Genomic DNA, 5,181 nt, shown 5'->3' on the forward strand with positions numbered 1-5,181 from the left:
AAAGGTAAGTGCATTTGTGCATATGCCATCTCTCTTCTCTCTGTCTCTATGCCAGGTATTAAAAGAATCATCTTAAAGAAAAGAAATCCCCTGAGAAACCCTGCTGAAGTAAGGCAGTCCCACTTGGGTGAATTTCTGATTAATGCTTATATTTGTCCTTTCTTAAACGTGCAATTCTATTGAAGCTAGTCCACTGGAAGACCTCCCTCTGAATGGTCTTCTCCTTATTGTTTTTCACAGAGTTTACTGAGCTGAGTCTTTCTCTCTCTTCTCTCTGCTGGGGAACTGACTCACACTATGATCAAGGGTGCACAAACAAAACCTGACATAAAAAGAAATAGACCAAATAGAAAATGCTCCCCCGAGTGGTTACATATATAAATTGTAAGTAATAATCTCCACTAGGAGCCTTTGAGATTTGAATTATTTACACTCTTTTAATCCTTATACCTTTTAATCACGATCATTTCAATAGATTCAGAATTAGGTTTCCAACTGTATTAAGTATCTGTAAATAAATTCTTTGTTGGTTATTGTATTGGGCGTTTTTATAATCTCAGTGCACTTAAAAAACCCAACACATTTCATTCTTTATTATCTCTCATCTTTATCACCATCAAAGATCAGGTTTTTAAGTGGTCCCTCCCAATTCTTTCACCGAATTGTGTCAATATAAAATGGTAATAACAAATATTAAAATATTAAACCTAAGTGTTGTCTCTCACAATCACCTTATTTAGGATATGATTACCCATTCATTTGTCCATTAAGTCATTTATTCAATTCAACAAGCATTTATTAAATACTTACTTTGTGCCAGGCATTGTGGTGAAATGGGGGGGGTTCAAAGAATACAAAAAAAAAATTAAAATTCCTGGCCTTTAGGAACTTGTATTGAAGGGAAACAACATGTACACAGACCATTAAATACAAAAATAAAAACAAATTAAATAGGAAATAATTTCAAAAGCATGGACGCTATTAACTGGGAGAATCAGGATAGACCTCCTTCAGGAGGTGGTGCTGACCCTTGAAGGAAGCCAGGCATTCTCTAAGGCCTAGCTTCTTAAACTGTGGGTAGCAACTGAATGTGGGGATTGTGAAAAATGTGGCAACAGTAAAGGGCTATGTATTTTATATACCTATATACCCGGGGTCGTGTAAAAATTTCTCAGGTGAAAAGGGGCTGTGAGTGGGAAAAAGTTTAAGAAGCCCTGCTCTAAGGCGTGCATTGCAGGCATGGAGGGCAGCTTGTGCAGAGACATGGAGGGAGGAGATGAATTTCACATATGGGCAACTGTAAATACTCTAGGTTGGGGGACAGCTCGGTGGCACAGTGGATAAAGCACCAGTCCTGGAGTCAGAAGAACCTGAGTTCAAATGTGGCTTCAGACACTTGACACTTACTAGCTGTGTGACCCTGGGCAAGTCACTTAACCCTCATTGCCTACCCCCCCCCCAAAAAAAGTTTAAAACATACTATAAGTTGGCTGGAATTTAGAGTACTTGAAAAATAATGTGTCTGGAAAGGCAGTCAGGAATCAAATTGAGAAAGATCTTAATTGTTAAACTAAGGAGTTTGCATTTTATCCTAGAGACAATTGGCAGGCAATGGAGGTTCATAAGCAAGTCCCATGCTTTAAGAATATCAGTTTGGTACCTGTGTAGAGGATGGAATTGAGAGGGTAGAAACTTCAGGCAGGAAGAACAATTAAGTGGCTATTACAACAGTCTAAGAGAATAAAATATCTTTATTTTAATTCAATTCAGTTCCACAAATATTAAGTGTTTATTATGGTAGAGGAGAGATACAAAGTTTAGATGAGACACCATACATACCTTCATGGAATTTACGGTCTAGTAGAGTAATACAGGTGTGTACATGTGTGCATGTACATGTATATAAACATATATGCATATATGCCTGTATATGCACATACATATATGGATACCTATGAGTATGTAGACCACCAATCATAATAGCTAACATTTATATAGTGTTTAAAGGTTTGCAAAACTCCTTATATATACTTCATATATACTTTGATCTTCACAACAACTCTGGGAGGTAGGTGCTATTATGATCTCCATTTTACAGATGAGGAAACAGTGGCTGACTCTTGAGGTTAAGTGATTTGCCCAAGGTCACACAGATGGTAAGTAGCTGAGGCAAGATTTGGACTCAATTCCTTCTGATACCAGATTCAGCACGCTACATGTGTGGATACGTAGAGAGAGAGGGAGAGAGGGGTGGTGGTGGTGGGAGATACACATAAGCCAAAATTGCAGGGATTGCTTATATATGTTATATATGCTGTATAGTTCATTAATCACATACTAATGTATAATATACACATGCATACATATAGATCTACACATAAGACAGGATTAGCAGGGTGGCAGCCTCAGGGTTTGAGTCTGAGTTACTCCAGAGGATTTTCTCAATAGCTTTTATAGATTTATCCATGTTAAGAAGCCCAAGGGAGGGGCAGCTAGGTGGTGCAGTGGATAGAGCACCAGCCCTGGAGTCAGGAGGACCTGAGTTCAAATCTGACCTCAGACACTTAACACTTACTAGCTGTGTGACCCTGGGCAAGTCACTTAACTCCAATCGCCTCACCCCCCCAAAAAAAAAACAAAAACAAAAACAAAACAATAAAAAAGAAGCCCAAGGGATAAAAAGGAGGGGGCAGGAGTAGTGTGTCAGAGTTATCTCCCCGCCATACTCCAGCTGAACTGGACCACTTGCATTTTGGCCCATCTGTCTTGTTCCTGAATCCAAAGGAACAATGGGCCTTCCTATGTCTTCTGCCACTAAACCCTCGGGACCAGCATGCCCTGCCATCTGCCCTGCTGCTGTACCCTAAAGATGACTGGGCCTTTCTTTCTGCCTGGTAGTGGACTCCTCCTGTATGTGTTGTCTCTCCCTATTAAAATGTGAGCTCCTTGAGAACATGGACTGTCTTGCTTTTCTATTTGCATCTCCAGTGCTTGGCACAGTGTTTTACACACCGGAAAAGCTTAAAATAAATGCTTTTTATTCTTTCATGTATAAATAAGTATATATAGATATGATAACAAAACGTGAACAACAATAATAAATAATAACAGCAAACATGCACAACAATAATAAATAATAACAGCACTTACTATGTGTCAGGCCCAATGCTAAACCCTCGACAATGATTATCTTCTTTGATTGTCACAACTAGGTGCTATTATTGTGCATTTTACAGATGAGGAAAGTGAGGCAAATAGAGGTTAAATGACTTGCCTAGGGGAATACAAGTATCTGTAGGCCCAGAACTCTATCCATTGCACCACCCAGCTGAACAATGTAAACTTACAAACCAGGCGCAATAGGGGTCTAAGGAAGGAAAGATAGTTGGGAGGAAGGTTTGCTTCAAGGAGCAGGTGAAATTGACTGAGTCTTAAAGGATAAATAGGAATTCAGTAGGAGGAGATGGTTGGGGGTGGACCATTCCAAGCAGAGGAGATGGCATGAGCAGAGGGATGGAGATGTGTAAGCAGTGTAGTAGGGCTAGAATAGAATACTTTGGAGGGAGTAGCATGAGATAAGGCCTAAAAAATGGGGTAAGCCTTGAATGTGAAGCCAAGGCATATGGATTTTATTTAGCAGGGAATAGGAATCATTTTCAAGTTTAGAGGAGTAACATGATTAGACTTGTCCATAAGAAATGATTAAGCTAGCAGTAGTGTGATGGATGCAGTGGAAGGGCAAAGCCTGGAGGTGGCAAGACTGGTTAGGAGGCTATTGTAGTCATCTAAGTGGGTGGTGGCAGCAAGTATAGAAAGGAGGGGACAGATGGGAGGGAGATTTCAGAGGCAGAATCGACAAGACTTGACATCTGACTGCATGTGGGAGGTGAAGGAGATACAAGAGTCAAAGACAGGAGCAACATTTCAAACATGGGTGATTGGGTGAGTGGGGGAGCCAGAAGCAGAAATAGGGAAGTCAAAGGGAGAAGGAGGATCTGAGGGAAAGATAATAATAATACTTCTTCTTAAAACTCTTCCTCCTTTTGGTTGTCAGTCTCTGGGACATGTGACTTCTTGTTGCTAACATCCTAGGGAGTAGATGGAGAGCTGAGCAATGAAGAATTGAAATTTTGAAGAATAAACTTTGCTCTTCATTAAAATCTAAGAATGTTATTATAGAGATAGCAAATGGAAAAGTGAATCCAGAGATGGGTGTAGATAATCATTAAAGTGAACTTTTTGTATAAGTGCTTTTCTTTTTGATTTTCATTAGCCTGGATAATAATTTGTTTTAAAAAATGGCTTACTATTGTCAGGTAACAAAAGAGAAAATTCAAGAAATTTGGACCAATTCATTAGGCTGACTCTGAGACTGCAGAATATATTTGCTTCAATATTTTTTTTAAATGTCCAAGCTTCTTTAAGTCTACCTCTCTAACAAGGTAGACAGTAGACTCATTACCAGTTTCCTACAGTGATGAGTCTCTCTGGACCTTGGCTAGACTATGCCTCCAGACCACAGGAAGATCCATCCTTACTGGCTTCTTGCTTGAGGTCTTTCCTGCCTGGTAAGGTCTGCTGGTGCTTGTGTTCCACTTTCATGACCTTGAGAACCCATCTTTATTCCATGATAAGGCCTTGGAGTAGACAATATCTAATATTATAGTACTTAAAGCAGTGGGAATACTATTTCTTATTTATACAATTTTCTTACTCTTCTTCAAACCTATTCTAAGTTAAAATGGACATATTAAGCTTTTATAGATTAGTTCATCTTTGTGATTTCAAACCTGGCCTCAGACACTAGTTGTCTGATGCTGGGTAAGTCATTTAACTGATTGCATCAGTTTCCTATCTGTAAAATGAACTGGAGAAGGAAATGGCAAACCACTGCAATATTTTTGCTAAGGAAACCACAAAAGGGGTCACAAAGAGTCAGACATGACTGAACAACAACATTTTGATATCGAATGGGGGTGGGGTGGGATGCATAGAACAAATCTTGCCTCTGCCTTGAATTATATGTGTGACTTTGGTCAAGTCACTTGTTTTATCCAGGTCTCAGTTTTCCTATATGTATTGGGACTGATGATCTTTATAATCCTTTTCACCTCTACTAGTCTATGATTTCTAATTATTTCTTAACTCTTCACAAATTAACTGGGTTTTTGTCTAAATTTA

The sequence above is a fragment of the Dromiciops gliroides genome, chromosome 2 (genome assembly GCF_019393635.1).
Source record: "Dromiciops gliroides isolate mDroGli1 chromosome 2, mDroGli1.pri, whole genome shotgun sequence".
In the NCBI taxonomy this organism is placed as follows: Eukaryota; Metazoa; Chordata; class Mammalia; order Microbiotheria; family Microbiotheriidae; genus Dromiciops; species Dromiciops gliroides.